The sequence below is a fragment of the Malaclemys terrapin genome, chromosome 3, assembly GCF_027887155.1.
Source record: "Malaclemys terrapin pileata isolate rMalTer1 chromosome 3, rMalTer1.hap1, whole genome shotgun sequence".
NCBI lineage: Eukaryota > Metazoa > Chordata > Testudines > Emydidae > Malaclemys > Malaclemys terrapin.
In genome coordinates, this window is record NC_071507.1 from 201433089 (window position 1) to 201454414 (window position 21326).

At 43.5% G+C, this 21326-nt stretch overlaps 1 protein-coding gene across 5 annotated transcripts in view; it reads right to left on the reverse strand.

Moving 5' to 3' along the window:
- The window catches only part of EXTL3 (exostosin like glycosyltransferase 3), a 230400-nt gene that overhangs the window by 130417 nt on the left and 78657 nt on the right, over positions 1-21326 (reverse strand). The gene's annotated exons all lie outside the window — the stretch shown is intronic.

Genomic DNA, 21326 nt, shown 5'->3' on the forward strand with positions numbered 1-21326 from the left:
CACACAGGAACCACACCAAGCTTGTAAGATTTCAAATCTACTTTCTGATTTTATTCAGCTCAAACTCAGAGTGGTCCAAGAATGAGCTCTTGAAAAGACAAAAACGGATGTGGCACTAATCAAGAGGAGGAAGCCAAAAACATTGACTTGTCTTTGTGATGTATCAGTTTGCAAAAATCCCATGATTCTTTAAAAGGAGGGTTCTGTGAACCCTCTCCCACTTCTCCCTTGACCATCTGCCCTCCATGAGCAAACATCCCACCACCAAGAGGACCTCCCAGCTGACATCAAGAGTCCCAGATCCTGTGAGCAATTCCAAGCTCTTAAGCAAGCAAGGAAATTCTCTGAGTTAAGAAAGTGATAATTTCAAACTTTCAATGGAATTATAATCAAAGTAAAGAGGAAATTATCTTGGACAGTGGTCTTTAAAATTAAAAAAGTAACTTGCGTTAAAAAGCCTTTGTTGCTATATTCTGCATTCCACGTGGATTTGGCTTAGCCACGGGATTGAATTTTACTTAAAGACTGCGATCATTTATACAGCTGCTTAAGCGATGATTAAATGTAATTGGTGTGTGCCAGGGAGAAACTATTGTTCCCTCCAACCACTAGAGAATACATTTGTATCTGAGCTCCATGCTAGGTGCATCCAGCTCCGTAAAAACACTGTACCTTAATCAACCATAGTATAGCCCTTAACGAAGACCTCAAAACAAATTCCAATGCCAGTTTTGGATCTCTCTTAAGAGCGATCCCTTTTTTAAGAGGTTGCAGGTTCGAGACATCGGAGGTTAAAAGCCCATTACAAACAAGTTAAAATGGACAAAGTACTTAAAAAAAAAATCCTCATTTGTTCACAGAAACAAAGCAGCGCAATTTTCTCCTCTCTGAAATCCTCTTGTGGTCTTAACATTTATTTTTAAAAATAAAACAGTCCTTTGATTTCAGAAATGCAGTCTAGAAATGGAGACAGAAGATACTTTTTGATCTGATTTCAACATTATTCTGATAATTGCACCAAAGTAGCCCACTTCCTTTGATGCTACAAACTTTGATGCTGAGGACTATTAATTTATGTCTGGACCGGTCCTCCAGACCTTCTGCATGGCAGACCATTTTCTAGTCACTGGTCTCAGCTTGCTGCAGTGAAACCTAAACTCTTTAAACCCTTTTGATCAAAAACACTTTTTTTTTAAGCACATTAAGCAATAACTAAGGCCAAAGGGGAGGAGATGTAATACGAGGATATAAATATTGGAAGGGTAAACAGTGAGCAGAGACAGGAATGTGGGGAATGACAGAAATTTACATGAAATTTGGAAAGGGAGCACAAGTCTGATTTATCAGGAAGTGTGTCCAAAAAGTTAGAGCCATAGACTGTAGTAGAGTCTTCCAAAGGAAGAAGATGAAGCCATATATTTTTAGTGGTGGCCAAAACAATAGCAAATGTAAGAACAATCCAATGGAGACTGGGGTTCCATCATGCTAGGAGCTGTACAAATACATAGCAAGGGTTAGTCCTGGCCCAGAATAGCTTAGAACCTAAACAGACAAGTAAAAAGGTAAGAAAGTGAATAGAGGCACAGAGAGGTGCATGCCCACGGACTAGAACCTAGATCTCCTGGGTCCCAGTCCAGTAGACTACTCACAGAAACACAATACCTCAATGGGCCCTAGATGTACAAGATGCTCTCTGTTTGGAAGAATCTACAATCTAGGTTAGATACAACATGAAACGAGACAGACAGCTTAGAGCAATCAATGGGGAGAGAGAAGAGAGAGAGATACTCTCTCTCTTGCTGAACTTTACTCGTTTGTGTTTTTAGCTCCCCCATTCACTCTACAGCAACGCTTCTTTTACCTAAGCTAAAGATCCCTGCAACACCCAAAATACTGTGGGGTTTGCTCATCGAGTAGGTTACTGCCAGTACAATTGTGTTGGGGGAGTGGGGATAGGGATGTGCTGAATTTGGGACACATAAGGGTAATAGCTTGAAAGTGCTGCTTGACCCAGTCCATGGAGCCCAGGGGCATATAAAGAGAGACAGCTTGAAAGTGCTGCTTCCTCCAGCCCAGTGAGTCCAGAGACATATAAGGGGTCAGCTTGACAGTGCTGATAGACCCGGTCTGCTCAGACTTGCTCTGTTAAACACCCACACTCCCACACGTACATTATCTGGTTCTGGGGCTGGAGTAATCCAGCCCTAGAGACCTTAGGTCCTGCAGAATAGCTCCATTGGGAAGGGACTTGCAGCAGGGAGAAGTAGAGCTCCATATGTAAACACAAGTGACACAAGCAGCACATTGACAGGATTACAGAACCCCCTTCCCCAGAGGAGTAACCCGAATAAATGAGCATACCCCAAAGTAATGGGCACATCTGGTAACAAATAAATCTTTAAAAACGGGCATAAGCCTTTTAGGAATTTGCATACCAAATATTAAACAAAACCTTTGCACACTGGATCTTAAACAGAACCCTTGAACTCCCTGGACTGCTGCCTAGAACTGAATTCTCCATTACATGCAGCAGCTTATTTCTGAGGGATCAGACAGGCGCAATACCGCTCAGCTTTTAGAGCCTAACTTGCACCTTCTGTGAGAGCACATCATTTGCTTGTTGGAGAAGGGGCAGAAATCTAGTGACCCCTGCACCTCTCCGTGAAGGTCCCTGCAAAGAGGCCACCATCAGTACTCACTAGAAAATCTCTCTCATGTTTTGAAGGAAATCTCAAAGCAAATCTCAACTGCCTCTTAATGTTGCAGCAGTTCAAGAGTCTACAATGCAGTGTATTGTGGGACACAGTCTTGAGTAGCAGCATGGTCCAGTGGACCAAGAATGGTGCTGTGAGCCTTGAGGTACTGAATTCTAATCCCACTTCTGTCACTTTGGAAAGTCACAACGTGCATGACTTAGTTTCCATACAGCTCATTCTTCCCTATTCCGCAGGACTGCTGCAAGGAATAGCATGCAAAGCAGTCTGAAGAGGCTGAGCATTATACAGGTGCTACGTAGCCAAAGCCCTTCATTTTTAGTGTTTATTTTGTTTAAAATTCCCTGGGAATTTCCTGGTGTTTATTCCAAAAATTCAGTAATAGGTGAAAATCAGTGCAAAATTGAATAGTCTTCTAGGTAAATAGCAACATTAAATTTGGAGAGCAGGAAGACAGGGGGAAAAAGGCAACAAAAAAGAGAAAAGTAACAAATATCAAATGGAAAAGCAGTTTAATGCTGTGGCTTATTTTATGAACTGTACATTAACAGTATGCACATGCCTGCCTCTGTATGCATCTTCCACGACATTGCCTTATCCTAACAGATGGCCTCACATTTACACGTCAACTAATTTATTATTCACATAAACATAGCTACCCGATGGACTGTACTGGATTAACACAGTCAGATTAACATGGACTAAGGCGAGAAGGGACCATCATGATCATCTAATCTGACCTCCTGCACATTGTAGGCCACAGAACCTCACCCACCCACTCCTGTAATAGACCCCTAACCTCCGGCTGAGTCACTGAAGTCCTTAAATCATGAGAATTCACCACTTACACTAGTTTGCACGTGCAAGTGACCCCTGCCCCATGCTGCAGACTAAGGCAAAAAACACCCTGGGTCTCTGCCAATCTGACCCTGGGAAAATTCCTTCCTGACCCCAAATACGGCGGTCAGTTGGACCCCGAGCATTTTGGCCTGGACAGAATTCTCTGTAGTAACTCAGAGCCCTCCCCATCTAGGGTCCCATCACCGGCCGTTGAGGATATTTGCTACTAGCAGTCACAGATCGGCTCCATGCCATTGTAGGCAGCCTCATCATACCATCCCCTCCATGAACTTATCAAGCTCAGTCTTGATGCCAGTTAGGTTTTTTTGCCCCCCCCCCCCACTGCTCCCCTTGGAAGGCTCTTCCAGAGTTTCACTCCTCTGATGGTTAGAAACCTTCATCTAGTTTCAAGCCTAAACTTGTTGATGGCCAGTTTATATCCATTTGTTCTTGTGTCCACATTGGCACTTAACTTAAATAACTCCTCTCCCTCCCTGGTATTTATCCTTTTGATGTATTTATAGAGAGCAATCATATCTCCCCTCAGCCTTCCTTTGGTTGGCTAAACAAGCCAAGCTCTTTGAGTGGTCCAAAATAATCACCTCTAAAAAAAACCTCAAACAGCAGCTTTTGTAAAACTTGGGAATTTTACAGGGGAAAAAAAGTAGTTAAACTGAAGACAAATGGCCTTGTGCACATCATAACAGATGCCCTCTTTTGCCTTGGATCCAACCTTTCCCATCCCCTTTCCCCTCCGTAACTACTTTTCTGTTCCCATCATCTCTTTCTACCGTGCAGCAGGCCAGCAGTCATTCAGCATAGACTGCCTTTCAAGAAGCTCTGGAAATGTCCCTTCCAGGACATTTAATAAGCATTGAAAAACACCTGCAATGCACCGAGAAAAAGAAAAGACACAAAACTCCATGTGTTAACAATGCCTGTGAGCTGTGACTGTCATTGCCCTGGTCCACAAATCGTTTAACATCAGCACCTACAAAAAACACTGAAGATTATGGTTCACTTTTATGGACCACCACTAGGTGGGGCACAGAGTTGTCTTTTATGTACCCAGGGACTTCCTCACATCCTGAACTGATGGGAACAGGAGGGGGAAGTCAACACAAGATTCCAACTGTATTAACTAAATAACTAATCAAAAGTATAAAATACAATTCATATATAAAATCAAAATCAATCAAAATCAAATTAATCTAATCATCAGGTCGACTGAACCACATAAAATAAACCAAAAATTCTTTGTAAGATTTTTCTAATAATTTGAGATAGGTGCAGTCTTGGTTTATCCATCAGCCCCAAAATAACAGGGCACTATCAATCACAATGCTAGCTGATATATTTACATTCCAGCTTAATGCCTGATACAAGGAGCATCAAATCACTCCCTAGTTGAAGCTGATGTTGGGCCAACTCTGAGGCCAAACAAAGTGGCCTGTCCAAATTACAACTTTATAACATATAGGCAACAATCCCTTCCCCCCACCCCACCATAAGGCTACATAAAATATTCCAATTCAATTCAAAATGATACAGCTTGTTACATTCAAAGCTCAAATACAAATTTTAGGCGAAAATAACGATTTCTCAGGGAAAACATACAACTCCTAACCATAAAATATACGCTTGTGTGATATTTTTAGACAGTGTGACTATTTAACCTATGGCTGTTTCAAGTGTTTGAGAGATTATTTGACAGGTGTCATTCTCAGATAAACTCCGAGTTCTATACACAAACATGTGCTCACTACCAGGAATCTACTGGAGTTAAAATAAACATGCTAGAATGGTAAGGTAAAAATATGTCCTTCTGGTAGTAGAAACTGGAAAAACAAACCCAAAAGATCAATGCTTATATAGGATGATTGTCACGACTCTTGCAGTTTCATTCAACTTCATGAAACTGTGTAAGGGTGTGGCATGCACCTCTCACAAGCACCGCCTGGCTGGGTGTGTCTCTGCAACTCTCTCAGCTTGCAGTGACCGCTGTGAGCAGTTTCTCAGGCAGATTTCAGTGTCTCAGCCCTCAGACTGAGTCACACACAGTTCATGTGAATCACCAACAAAGCAGACCCCTTCCGGGGTATCAGTCCAACAAGGCCCTAAATGCTACGAGTTGCACGTCGACGCTCTGCTCGTTGGGGCCCTGGGTGCCTGGGACCTGTGTAACGAACGCGTGCTGAGGACCTGTGGGGTGGGCCGTCATTACGCACGGCTCATGAGACGCCTAATGGTCTCGAACACTATTCATTGGTCCTGGGACATCTACACGGAGCACATCACCGGCCACCGCCAATACCGAGAGTGAGCCGGGGAGACCTCGTGCGCCCACAAACCCCCCCTGCTGGACTCTATCCCCTGAGCCCTGAACCCACCAAACCTAACTGAATCCCACCACGTGAGGGTCACCCCATCCCCATTACCCAGCCCACTTACTTATACCCATGACTGTCTCTACTTCCTGTATGGGTGATAGACCCTCACCGCTTATCCACTGTTTCCTGATCCCGCCCACCGGTTACCCACTCCTCATTGGGGACATTGCAGTCTGTATATACTATGTGTGCTGCCCAACCCCAGAACACTAACATCCCCCCTATACTCTGTATGTTACCCCCAATGACCAATAACTGTCGCCTCAAATTTTCTGAATCGTTTATTTTCTAATGCCCTCAACAGTCCTGATAGGGTTTGTGCCCCCAGGGCTCCCTCCTTGGAGACAACGTCTTTGCCCTCTCTGGACCTTTTACTGACCCAAGCCCTCCAGCTGAGTCACTAACTGTTCAAGTCCCCTTCTGAGGGTGTATCAAGATCTAATAAAGTCCAGTATCGCTGACCTTTTTCGGGGGTCTTCAAGCCCCTCTCTGAGTGTAAGGCCACTCCCCTGTGGCAGTGGGGAGGGAGGGGGAGCCAGGCCCACCCACTACACCCAGGAACCCTATAAATAGCAGCCACCTGCTGCTGTGTCCCCTTTAACTCTTTACTATGCTGCTACAGTTCCCTGGGCCACTTCCCTGCAGCCCCAGCACCTTCACCAACGTATCACCTTACCTCAGAGCATACAGCAAGTCCCAGCAGACAGCCAGGAGCTCCCTCTTGCTCCCCTAGTCCCTGCCAGCAACTGCTCTGTCCACACTCCTGTAGCTCCCTCAGCCAGCCAGGAACACCACCCTCACTCCAACAGCTCCAGGCAGCAATTGCCTGACTCTGGCTCTGCAGTTCCTTTTATATGGCCCTCCTGGGCCTTTATTGGCTGCTTCCCCTGCTGCCACTCTAGGCAGCCTGGAGGACTGCGCTACTGCTCCTTTCTGGGACAGGGTGTGGTAGGACCCTGATGCCTCCAGCCGGGAGCCTCTGCACTTGGTACACACTGTCACATGCTGGTATGTGATTAAAATGATTGGTCAGTTTTCGCAGCTCAATCATTTTAGTGCTGACAGACATCCTGGCCGGCTATAGGTCAACTTGCTTGTGGATATAGAATCTTAGATGTGTGTTGCTGGACTCCTACTTGTCAGTGGCCAGTCAGGAAGGCAGAGGCAGCACAGGCCTCTCTGTCAGACATGGTGGCATTGCACAGCCAGAGGCCAGCAACCAGAAGCAAGCCATGGCTTCTTTTTTTCCTTCAAATTTTTGAAGATGGCAACCTTGCTGTTTCTTCTTTCCTCAGGAGTCCCTTGGCAAATCAGAATGAGATATTCCCCTTCTGCAGTCACTGGATGGAGTCTGATTACTCCAACTTTATGCAAATGAAGAACGTCCCCCTTCCAAAAAGGTCTTGCTCAGAAAGTCCACAGTTCAAAAGTAAATATGCAGCTGAACAGTCAGTCAGCAAATCCATAGTTATTTTGAGAACTCTGTGGTCGTGGCTGTGAGAATGTCGACAGACTGACCCTTATCCAAAAGTCCTAAAAAATCATTTAAAAAATCCTATAAAACTAGCAAAAGGTTGCAACATTCATCACCACCGATCACACATGCAGCCACGAACAGAGGAGCAGTTCCTTATCCTACAGACAGATGCTTAGAACCTTCCCCTTTGCATCTGGTACCCAGCAGCTCAACTTTGAATAGCATTGACACACAAAATGTGGGTGCAAGCTTAGACTAACTCTGTCAGAGCAAAAGTTCTTGTCCTCCTAGAATCACAATTTTGGGGGCCAATTTTTATATCTGAGCCTCTCACTACTTCACCACATACTCCTCTGACACTATCCCCACCAGATCACCACCCACACTGCAAATCAGAAAAAAACACAAGGATGGCTTAAGAAAAGGAAAATCACTTACAGCCTCCCGGAAGAAACAAGAGCAAAAGCAACACGCTCTCCACCACAAAGAGAGATCTGAATTGTTTTCCCCCCTCCCTACGCCCATTTTCTGTTTCACAGGGAGACTCAAACAGAAATACTTCCAGAAAGGATGGTTTAGATGTCTAAGCTTCAATTGTTTCAGAGCTGGATTTGCACAGAACCGCACCCTAGCAGAGTAGATGCAGCTCTTCATGCCTCCACGAGAGAGAAATTCATGAGAGAAAACAGTGTCACAAAAAACGTTGATGTTCTTATTTCTAAGTTCTCAATCATTTTTCTCTCTCTCTCTCTCTCTTTTTTTTAAATTTTGCACAATAGTGTTTTGTTTTTTAAATTTCTCAGAAACAGTTATTGACATTTTTCATTTGGGTTTTTGATAAATGAACACTTTTAACATTTATCATAAAGTTTCATAAAAGGCAAGAATGAATAATGTTTTGTGAATCCCCGCTCCCCCCTTTAAAAAAACCCAAGTCTGCCGAAAACCATGCAGTTTCCTCTGCATGCAGGGAGGGAAGGCAGGTGGGATTTCAGGTGATGATATTTTATTATCCACGCAAAGCAAACAGGGCATAAGAATATAAGAATGTCCAATATTTCCCCTCTCCTCACTGTGGAGCATGGCTACCATTTCAGTTGACAACCATCCTGCCACCAGACAGGCGACCGACCGTATTTCCATGGCCCTGTGCAGATGCAACCCATGTGCCTATTAGGGAAATATCTCTAAGAGATCTGGGGGGGAGGGGAGAGCGTAAGAATGAGTTGTGTCTGAGTCATTGTTGCCTGGCAGATGCACAATTAGCACTCTACATCCACAAATTTCTGGATGTTGGGTGTGGTAGTTTTGAGTATGGGCAATAGATTCCCTTTAGCTAAACTCAGACTCCATGAGGGCAAGCAGTCAGGGCAACTGCTTTAGAAAAGGCCATGTGCCCTGTGTGAGTTGGGAGAAGCTGAGCCACGGGTGTAGAAAGTGGGCTGTTTTCCCCTACCCTCTGAAGCATTTTGCATTGTTAACCCTCCAACAGTTAATTACAGAAAGCAAAAACTAATTTTTTATTTAATTGTATACTTGGAATGTTGTTTGATTTTAGCCCAACCGTTTTAATTATATTGTCTCAACTAGTACGATTCACCAACTTTTCTCTTATTTAAAGGCGATAATGGGGAAAGAATGACTTATATTTTGCTATTCTCAGTTTGTATTTTTCTTGTAACAGGTATTTTTTTAAATCTATATACTTAAATCAAGTGGTTGGTTAATTGGTTAGCTGACTAGCTAACTGAGTGATGTCAGCAGAGGAGGCGGAAGAATCCGCATGGATTCCAACTGAAGAGTACTACAAGCAAGTGGAGGGAAGATGTTGTTCCAGTCCTTTCGACTCCGCAGACTGTAGAGATTTTGGAAATCAAATACTGTAACTGAGACTTAGATAAACTCAACCTAAGCTTTTGGGAACTGAGTTTCTTCTGACTGTATTTCTGTGAGAACTGACCTGTTTAGATTTAATCTGTTTTCTTTATTTATGTTTATGTATAACGATGAAGATAATGTGTCTGGATTATAAAGTAGCCATGTTATGTTGTAGAAATGAAGTTATTATATTGCTTTATCATAAGATTTTATCAAGTTGGTACTTAAGTTAATTTCTTTTGCTCTTTTTTGGACTTGATTGTTGGGAGATTGATTCTGCACAACCATTGCTGAAAATCCTTAGTGACTGAATTCAGGGTTTCCAGGTGCTTTTCTGTGGGAGTTGGGGTTTTTAGGCACTGGAAAAGGGCAGTGAAGTAAAATCTAGCCCACCCAAAGATTACATATGTATAGTTGTAAAGGATTCAGGGATCCTTTGGAATAAAAAGCATTTTATGAAGCAGCATGAGTTAATTCCACTTGCATGTTAAGTGCCTGAACTCAGAAGCCAGCCAGCTAGAAAAGGAAGTCCAGTTACAAAGAGTTGGAGCTCAATGGTTTTTTTTCCCCCCCATTTAAAAACATTTGAAACTAAGGAAACTTGGGAAAAGAAACTGAGAGAACATTAAGGAATAACTTTTCTCTTTCCAAGTTTGCTGTGGTGCATCAATTCTGTTAAGCTGCAGAGACCACTTAAAGCGTGTGAACTGAATAAATCGTACTGGATCGGAGAGAACTGGACACAGCAGTGAAGAGAAGAAATGATGTGTCCAGGTTATTTAAAAAAAAAAAAAAAAAGTGTCAAGTAGTAAAAGGTCTGCTGCGGGGAAAGCTGGCCAGTGAGAGAGGCCAAATAGAAATTGGAGTTAGGTGTGACTGAGATCAGCAAAGGCAGGAGTAAATAAGTATATAGCATTCAAAAAGTCTAATCAAAAGGGGACTTCAAATAGGGAGAGGCCTTTAGGATAGCAGAGCAGCTCAGTGTTTGTAGAATACAATTGAGGAGACGTCACCAGACAAAAATCAACAACTGCTGCAAAGAATGACTATTTGAACGTCCAAGACAGGCTGCTCGAGAGTATGCACAGCTCTCCTCTTTATGAATGGTGCCCACATGGGCTACAGGTGAATGATGTACAAGTTGATTTCTGATCAGCTAGGCAAAGGTGGGGTAAGGGGGAATGCTTGGACAGCAGCTGAAAAGAGAAAAAGGCAGCCAAATGGAGCCATCCCAAAGGGAAAGGCCCACAGCAAGACAGCAGATGGGACTGAGGTGGGAAAACATGTTCAGTGTCAAGATCCGTTACAAAAAGAGACCAGGACAAACTGAAAGGAGTTCTTCTTTGCTGCACCGTTCTGGTCAAGGAGCTGGAAAGACCAACTGATGAAGAAAGAGCTAGAAATGTAGAGCTTGGCTATCAAATAGCTAAAAGAGGAACAATATGACAACAGCTTACAAATATCTGAAGGGAGAGGAATTATTTAGTGTGGTACGCAGAAGCACAGCTTGGAGCGATGGAATTAAAGTTTGAGAGAGAAACATAGGCTGGACTTCCCTATAGCGAGCTCCATTAGGATATGGAAGAGTCTCCTAGGGGAAGTGGCAAGTGCCCCATTGTTAAGCACAGTTAAAAAGTAGACTGGATAATAAACCCATTAGAGAATGTACTATAGAAAACAATTCTGCAGTGTGCACACAGGGTAGAAAAAGTGACCTAAGAAGTCATTCCCATTTCTAATTTCTACAATGCAGTCATTTTTCCATAGCATTCCAAACAATTAATGTTTAGGTTTTGATCAAAAAAAAAAAAAAGTGCACATGTATTTCTTCTATTTCTCTTCCCTTGCTTTGCTATCAAGAACTTTTGTGCAGAAATAGGCTCTTTGAGGATCTATCTGCTTGTTAGCGTGGATTATTTATTCCCCCACCTGAGGTTGCTGGTGCTGTCCGAACAAGTTGCCAGAGCAGACAATTGCGACATCGCAAAGGGAGGATAAGGTTATCAGATGGGAAAGGAACCCAGCACAGGGGAAGAACACACAGACGCAGAATTGTTTCCAGATGCCAAGCAATGGTTTTCAGAATTTTACACAGGAGAGTCAGGAGCTCATAAAAATAAAAAAAGTGAACTGGAAAATTTTACCTGCTAAGTCCTGAGTTCAGGAAAGGGCACTATGCACACAACTCCCATTGAGAGGGCCATGCAGGCAGCCATGGAAATTGAGACACGTGGACAGAGCACCCACAAAACCTAGACTTCAATCAAAAGAAAGGACTTGGGGCTCCCCTGCACTGCTTCAGGCAATCACGATGGGTAATGCAGCACCATACGCTCAGATCTCTGCAGGTATATAAATGAGGAAATGATTTTCAAGATATTTGGTTCTATTTTTTGTGAAGTTTTAACCTTACTTGTTTGTTATTCACTTGGGATAAATCAGTATTTATTTAAATTGAAGATGTTCTATTCCCTCTTAAACCACCACAAAACAGAGGGAGGGATGGAGGGAGTGGAGTACTAGTTTTGTGCGCCAGCTACATACTTGCCTTGATTCATGAATACTAGACTCCTGCAAGGGTAAGCAAGGAATGGAACCATTTTCCCAGCATGTACTGCTCACATGCAGTGATTTATTACGTTAAAGTAATCACTGACACACAGTTCAGATTTATCTTCTGGGGAAGGACCTTTTTAAATTTCACATGGGAGCCTTTGCGGTGGCTACTCTCACAATAAATTCACTCAAATAAACAGATGCAAATCTTCTAAAGTGCAATCAGAGTAGGGCAGAGAAAATTGGGCAACAAATCTAATCCTCCAAATCCCTCAACAACTATCGACCTTAGTTGGAAATAAGGATGTTTAGTACTTGGAAGGTCTGAACCCTTGAGCTGGAAGTCATGGACGAGAGAATAAAATATGTCACATAATGAGAGGCCAATCTAGGAACTAAGAAAAAATGGACAATGACCTATTCTGTAACTGCTGTTCTTCAAGCCGTGTTGCACATGTCCATTGCACTTCAGGTGTGCGCATGCTCAACATAGCTATCAGAAATTTTTTCCAGCTGCAGTACCTATTAAATGCAGTACCTCAAAGTCGCAATACTCCAACAAAAAAACTTCAAAAACAGACTCCAACGAGAAACTGCAGAATTGGAATTAATTTGCAAACCGGACACCATTAAATTAGGCTCGAATAAAGACTGGGAGCGGATGGGTCATTACACAAAATAAAAACTATTTCTCCATGCTAATTTTTTTCCCCTATTGTTACTCACACCTTCTTGTCAACTGTTGGAAATGGGCCATCCTGATTATCACTACAAAACTTTTTTTTCTCCTGCTGATAATAGCCCACCTTAATTGATTACTCTCGTTATAGTTGGTATGGCAACACCCATTTTCTCATATCCTCTGTGTGTGTGTGTGTATATATCTATCTCTCTCTCTCCCTACTGTATTTTCCACAGCATGCATCCGATGAAGTGGGCTGTAGTCCACGAAAGCTTATGCTCAAATAAATTTGTTAGTCTCTAAGGTGCCACAAGTACTAATCGTTCTTTCAGTACCTGTTAGGGTGGCACATGCGCCCTCTGCTGCCTCATGCCACTGCATGAAAGTATAAAGGGCGGAGCCATCCCCAGTCCCTCTCAGTTCCTTTTTACCAGATAGACTCCAATACAGATAGGAAGGAGGGTGGGTCACGGCATGGACACGTGCAACACATCTTGAAGAACAGTTAGTTGCCGTTTCTTCAAGTGATTGCACATGTGCATTCCACTTCAGGGGACTCCCAGGCATTTCAATCTGGAGGCGGGACTGGAGTCTACCTGAGTAAGAATTGGAGAACCATACGCCCAAATCTGGCATCATCTCTAGATTGTTGAGAGATGGCAAAGGTGAAGCAAAGATGCGTACTGAAGACGAAGCTGCTGCTTTGCAAATGTTCAGAATAGGCACCTGGGCCAGAAAGGTTGCAGAGACAGAGAGATCTGTTTCCATGTACTAGCGCTCTACTCAGTGGAGTTACATTAGCCAAATCATAGCAACAAATGAATACAAGAGAAGATCCCCAAGGAAATCCTGTGAGAAGAGACTGGAAGGCCTTCCACTTTGTCCGTAACTGCCACGAACAGGTGTGATGACAATCTGAATGGTTCTTTTGATGTCAAGTGTGTGGAGTCTCCCCTCGTCACTATGATTATGAGGCTCAGGGAAGAAAGTTGGTAAATATATAGCCTGATTAATATGAAAGTGAGACACCACCTTGGTGAGGAACTTCAGATGAGGATGTAGATAAACCTCGTTCTTGTAGAAGGCCATATGCACAGGTTCAGAAACCAGAGCTTTTACTTCACCCACTCTCTTGGCTGAGGTGATTGAGACCAAAAATTCTCTTCATGGAGAGATGGAGTAGTGAACAGGCAGTCAACAGTTTAATGGGGGGTGGGAGGGGGATACATTAGCTTTGCTTAGATTAGGTTTAAGTCCCAAGGGAGGACAGGATCCTCCACTTGGGGAATATAACTGGTCCAACCCCTTCAGAACCCTGATCATCATTGGTTTGGAGAAAAGACAGCAGTTATCCACTGCAGGTGGAATGCAGAGATCGCTACCAGGTGGACTTTTATGGAACTAATGGCAAGATCCTGTTGCTTCAGGTACAACAGACAGCTCCAATCCACCACATGTTGGATTCAGACTGGGGAAACGCCTTTCGGCTGTGACCAGATGGAAAAGAATCTCTTCCACTTTGCCAGGTAAGTATACCTAGAAGGTATTAAAAAGCATATTTTGGACTCCCTTTGAACAAATTTCCTCTTGAGAAGTTAACTATGGAGCATCTAGGCTGTCAGATGAAGAGCATGGAGGAGGTGATTGTGGTCATGGGAGATCAGGTCTGGGTCCAGTGATAGTGTCAGTGGAGCTCTGTGTGAGACACTCTGGGCAGGAGTGGAGTCAGACGAAATGTGTACAGGAGTTTGTCTTCCAAGATAGGAGGAAAGCACCTGTCAGAGACCCAGGGCTGTGAACTACCTAAGAACAAAAGTGATGACACTTCCCTCATAGACATGTTCGCTACCAAAATCAACAGGGAATCTCCCACCACTGGAAAATGAATCTGGCCATATCTGGGCAGGGAGACCACTCGTGGTGACTGCTGAATGATCTGCTTTATGTGGTCTGCCAGAGCGCTCTAAACACCCATGAGTGAGAGACTTTGAGGTGGATTGAGTTTTGATGCAGAAGTCCCACAGCCTCATTGTCTCCTGGCATAACAAACTCAACCGGGCTGCTCCCTGCCTGTTGATGTAACACATGGCCGTTGTATTATCTGCCAGAACTAACAGCTCTCTAAAGCCTGGCAAGTCTGCAGACATCCGCTTTATATCTACAGATGCAGGTATCCATGGACCATGTTTGCAGATTGGATGTGGATACAAAATTTGTATCCGCGCAGGGCTCTACAGATTTCTCCCTTTGACAAGGGGAAGGAACACCTGATAAGCTAGGTAGGTGGCTCGCAACTCTCTTTATATATATATATATATATAAAAAAATGTCAAATCTTGGGCAGACCATAACTTGTTTGTCCACAGGGATCCTACGTGAGCCCCACAACCTGGGGGGGGGGGGGGGGAGAAGAGAAGCGTCTGTCACTAAAATCAAAGCTGGCTGAGGTGGAGCAAACGATACACACACACACACACACTCACTGTCTGTCTTATCCACCAGTCTAGGGAGGCCAAGAGTTATCTGGGCACCTCAGCCACCATGTCCAGAGGGTGACAAATCAGGGAGAACCCAGAACCTAGCTAGCCTTGAAGCTTCCTGAGAAAGCGCCTGGCACGATGAACCACATATGTGCATGAGACCATTTGCCCCTGAAGTAATTTTATGCTGTGGTGACAGGATGGGCCTGCAGGTCTAAAGCAAAGGCCCACATTGCCTGGAATCTTAACTGCGGGAAGACGGCATTAGCTTCTGCAGAGTCCAAGACTGCACTGATTAACTCTCTTTTGCACAGGTGAGAGGATTGACTTCTCTATGCTGATGAACAATCCAAGTGCTTTGAAGGTGGACTGGATAACAGTCACACTGCACAATACCTGAGCTTTGGACAAGTCTCTGCTCAACCAGTCATGAAGGCGGGAAATGAGGAATTCACCTGTTTCCCTGAGCTATGCTTCCACCACTGTTATGCACTTTGTGAACACGTGGTACCATAGATTGGACTAAAATCTGAGAGATGTTCTTGGCTCCAAGGTATTGCCACATGGAAATACATGGCAGCAGTACCATCAGATACTCTCACTATGGTCCAGCTTCCAGCAGAACCATTCTGAACTGAAACATTCTAAGACACCCTATAATATTTTGCCCTTCGATAGCATCTTCCTCCAATCAAGGATCTCAACGTGCTTTAAAACATTAATCAAGCTCCACAAAGGTAAGTAATATCTATATTTTACAGATGGGAAAACCGAAGCACAGATTTGTTCAAGTCAAGCAGGAAGGTTCTGGCAGAGTCTGGAATAGAATCCAGATGTCATGACTGTTCTTCTCAATAAGGCTATCTAAAAAGTTTATGCTTAGTGTTAACTCCTTGGAGACGATGAATGTACAAGCCTTACTAAGGCATTCACTTAACTATTCATGTTTGCCAAGAGCCACACAAGTACTCAGTATTAACAATGTCACTAATAGTCGGGAAAATAGTTATAAGAGTTAACTCACCAGGTGCATGATTCATGAACATGTGAGAGCTGGTTTCCTTTGGAAGGAGGGCAATTGTTTTGGTATTCCACAGAACTTTACCAAATATCTCAAAAAATGCAGAAGGAAATTACCATAGCTCTCCCTGAATTTTGACCAGCAGGCTGCCAGAACAAACACTGCTATAAAAACCATGGATCAAAAAGTAGCCATCCAGCTACACCATCCTACAGGACATCTGTAACCCAAAAAAGACACAGAACAGGATTGGATGGGTAAGAGGGGCAAATGTGAGAAGCAGATGGTTTGTAAATGAAAAAAGAATGTGCTAGGCTCTATCTGAAATGTTGGAAGCATTTTATATGCTTGGGGGCTGGGGGGGAGAGGGAGAGAATATCTAAATCAAAACAAATCAGAAGGCATCAACAACCCCTTGATGACTGAAGCCCAGTTTTTGTCAGCATGCCTCATGACAGCTGGAGGAATAGGGACAAAGCAAATAAGAGAATGCCTAGAATACATTTTGCCTTTAAATAGCATCTTTCATCCGAGAATGTAAGAGCATTGTGCAAACATTACAACCTCCTTTGGCAGATGGAGAAGTATCATTTATCCCCATTTTGCAGATAGGGAAATGAGGATCCAGTTCTGTTTTATTAATCTAAGATTTTTTTTTCCTGTTTATGAAGTGTGCTCATACGGACATACACAATGAAAGAGACAAGTTGACTCGATTCTGTTAAGGTGTGAACACCCTCACTGCAAACCCTCCACAAGATCTCTGTTTCTCTCTCTTCAGTGATCCAAGAGAAACCTTGACTTATGTGCAGAAACTTAGGCTGTGCCAGACCAAAAGCGATGGTGAATATTAGTAACACAGGTAAGGATTTTTACAAGTTATCTGTATGTTAGCATTGTGCCTTTAGGAGTTTTACAATGAAAAGTTAACAGTTCCCCATCTGGACTGTACCTTACTTATCTATAATGATGATTCAGCTGTAGAAGAAAGAGAGCCTGAGACATAAGGCCTTGTATCAGAAGCCCGGTGTGAGACCTAAGGCCTGAGCTAAAGTAGTGCTCAAAGCTTTGTTGATATAAAGCAAAGCCAGCTTGTGAACAAGAGACAGGCCTGCTCACAGAATCTAGCAAGAACAGGCCTGATATCACAGAAACACACATTCCTAAGGCCTTGTGTACACTTACCTGGGGATCAACGAGCAGTGATCGATGCATCAGGGGGTCAATTTAGCAAGTCTAGTGAAGACCTGCTAAATCGACCGCAGATCACTCTCCTGTCGACCCCTGTACTCCACCACACTGAGAAGAGAAGGGGGAGTCGACAGGAGAACATCTTGCATCGACATCGCGTAGTGCGTACCCCACGGTAAGTAGATTAACGTAACTCAAATTGTGTAGCTTAGATAGACTTTCCCCTGTAGTGTAGACAAGGCCTAAGTGGTGCTAGGCACAGAACACTCACGCAAACATATTCCAGAAGGGTGGTACCAAAACAACCCATACCAAGTATGGTTCAAACACACATCCCAAAGGTAACGAGAACACACTGATCTCTCCTAAAGATAAGGTCAGGGTGATGGATAGAGATGTTTTAATCGAACCAACACGTATGAGGTAATGGGCGATAGTTACTGCCTCCTGATGTGGTTTGTTAACTATGTTAGAGGGCAATACGTAACTTGTTTGTATCAGGGTATAAAATTAAGTCTCAGAAGGCATGTTTTTGGCTGGCCTAGGGGATAATGGAAAGTCCTACCATTATCGGAGCTAGTCCATTGCAACGGGCATATATGCGTTAGTGTACTTGTAACCACCGAGCCAGGGCATTAGGACCATGCTTCGTTGACAATAAACCTGACCAAGTGCCTTCACTACGAACCAAGTCTGTGGTTATTGGGTAGTTTGATCGGTGCTTGCTGTATGGACTATCTGGCCAGCGTCAGTACAGCACGTAGAGGGAACACACATGCAGCCAACATCTAACATCATCAGCCATTCAAGATTTACCAAGAAGGCATCATGACATGGCACGAATGAATGGCACTTCTTCCATTTGAGATGCCAGATTCATTCTTCTTGGAGTTGGTAGTGTACTTTCAATGAACATTCAGGACTCCGCCTGAAACAACCTTCATTCCTATAAAGGTTTTGCCATTGCTCTTTCCCCCACCCCCGCTCTCTCTCTCACTCACTCCCACTGTAATCTCCAAAGGGGCAGTGGGTGGCAACGTGAGCTACCCTGCTTCTACAGCCATTTTACTCAAAAATGATGCCCCAAAACACACACTATGCTGGGGATGTCACATCCTCCAGGAAATGCCAACAGAGCTATTTTATGGTAGGATTCGGGTCAGAGCTTATTTACCCATGACGATATAACACAAGCGTCACTAACCTGAGCAATTATCTACTTAAAATAGAGAGAGACGGAGGATAATCTCATGGTTAAGGAATGAGACTGGGATCCACAAAATTTGGGTTCAATTCCCAGCTCTGCCATGGACTTCCTGTGGGAACCTGGCAAGTCACTGACTCCCTCTAATTGCTCTGGGGCAGGGGCTGTCTCTCACTACTTGTACGTACATCACCTAGTGCGGGGGGACCCCTAATCTCAGCTGTAGGTGCTGTTAGAACACAAATATAAATACAATAGCTGGGACTTATCCCTTCCCACAAAGAGGAGGAAATTTTCCCTCTGATCTTTTTCAATTACAAATTTGTAAAAGCACCTTTTTAGACCAAAATCATCTTTGCAGGTGCCTGTAAAACCAAAACCAGAGAAGCTCTGGACTAATAGCACATAGTGATCTGCCTGCCTTAACACCACCTCCTGTTCTACCCAAAAAGTATACGTTGTACAGTTTCCTACATCTTCCCCATGCAAGAGTCTGATTAGAGCCTTCAGCTTCTCCAGCCCTGCTCTCTGGCCACCGGTGTGAGATTTGAGCTCTCTGGAGCTCAGGGGAGAGCCTGTGAATCTGATAACCAGGTTTTCATCCAACCTCCTTCTAATTAGCCATTACACAAAAGTAAACAATTACTTCAAGGTAGCTTTAAGCCCCGCTCAACACCTGCTGCCATCATTCCGAACAAGCATCTCATATACCCACATCGCCTCAATGTGTCACAGGTGAAGTAATATGATCAGTATGGATTAGAGCAAAATGCCATTTTGAAAAAGAGAAGGACACCTTGAATACTGGAAGTGAAATATTTTAAAACAAGACAGAACAAAAAAGTATAAATCAGCACGCAGCAGCTTTTCCTTACCACACAAAGGACTACTTTTAGGTTTACCTAGGGTGACCAGATAGCAAGGGTTAAAAATCGGGACAGGGGGTGGGGGTAATAGACACCTGTATAAGAAAAAAACCCAAATATCAAAACTGTTCCTATAAAATCGGGACATCTGGTCACCCTAGGTTTACCCCCAAAAGGAAGCTCCACCAGTTGACTGTCCTTTGCTGAATTCTCAAAGGAGGTTTCATATTTGGGAGGCATAGGATCAATGTATGCTTGCATCTACTCAGAGTGATTAAGAACATCTGCAAGTATGAGAAAGAATACCACGTACACACGTGCACATACAGAGTAAAAAGCCAAAACACACAATGGTGCCAACCCTTATGATTTTACCATGAGTCTTGTGATATTTGATTTTTTTTCATAAATTCCTGGTTCCTGGAGGCAGCCGTTTACATGAGAATCTCCGCTTTCATTTAACAAATGATTTTCTAGACCTCCTAATGGTAAAGAAAAGCCTGAAAACATGAACTGAGTGCACTCTGAAGGCTCAACAACCAGAAGGCAGAGAAGACAGCCACACAATTTATTATTTTTTAAAATCTCAAGATTTTTTTTAAGCCAATTTCATGATTGTGGGGGTGCGGACTTATTATTTTTAATACTTGGGAGTTGACCATGCTGAACGTAGTAATGGCTGGGACAAGCCAGCACATGTGTGAGCAAGAAGTCGAAGAAGTTTGGAAATCTGAACTAACAACACATAGGGGGCAGATTTTCTGCCCTCGTTCAAAACTGCCTTCTCTTACACCAGACCCTCCAAATACTGGATCTTGGTAACTTTTCGCAGGAGGGCTTGACAGGATTCCCACCAACCCTGCTTTTGGCTCAGGTCAGAAGAATCCCTGTGGAAATAAACCAAAAAGCTTCAGCTCTCTTCTCTCCACTGCCAGGTGCTGAGGACGCACCCTCTGGCAGACCTCCCAGTTCCTGCAGGCCTAGAACTTGACAGAAATGAACTCTGGCCGCTTACATGCTAAGGAAGTAAACGATGCCATGTAGTGAGCCACACTTTTAAATTTAGATGTTACCTTAGACCTTGTCAATATACGGATTTTGTACCGTCTCGCTACGCTGGGGTGTCATTTTTTTTTAAACACTGAAATAATTATAGTGGTACAATAATTGTGGACACAACTGTATTAATTAAAAAGGTGCCTTATAGTATCCCTTATTCTCTTTCCAGTATGTGACTAAGCTATACTGGTAGAAGCAACTTTATGGCAGAAGAACTGCATCACAATGGGGGGGGATTGTACTGCTTTAACTGTACCACTACTGTTCAAGTGGTTCAGCTTTTGTGTGTAGACAAAAGCTGAGACTATGTTAAAGATGGGCTGGGAGAGGCCTTGCAAAGAAGGGGATGTTTAGGGGTTTAGAAATCAAAGCGTGATTGGGTCACTACGCTTTAATGCTTTGGGAGAAATTCTTCACACGCTGTAATTTATGCTGCTCTTTGCTTGTTCACGTATCACCCCCTTCCAGCAACTGCTGTAGCGTCTTTCATGCATCAATGAAGTCGTCACAAAAATCAACTGTTTTGAATAATAAAAGTTAGAGAGAATAAAAATCCATTAGCGCAGCTAAAATCAGCTTCACAAGAGGAGCTCAGCCATCAACTCAGGTTTCCCACAAAGTATGTTAACATACCTACAAAATCACTACCCTTACCCACAACCAACAATCCTGAAGAGTACACATGGCACACAAGCATTTGCACTCATTTCACTGCTACAGGCATTTGGGGTGTCATAATGCCTCCATCATCCCAAGATGGGGGAAACCCATTCAGAACCTTAACTTGGGTCTTGGCAGATAGGTAGAAGACGACATTATTTTGTTATGTTGATATTTCTCCTTACATTCATACGGAATATATTTTGTTCATGATCTGGGATCTCAAGTGGAATTTTTAGAAAGCTTTTCCATTCAGCCTTCGCTTCCTTTTCAGCAGTTTTTGGAGACTGTAAATTCTGTGTTCAAGG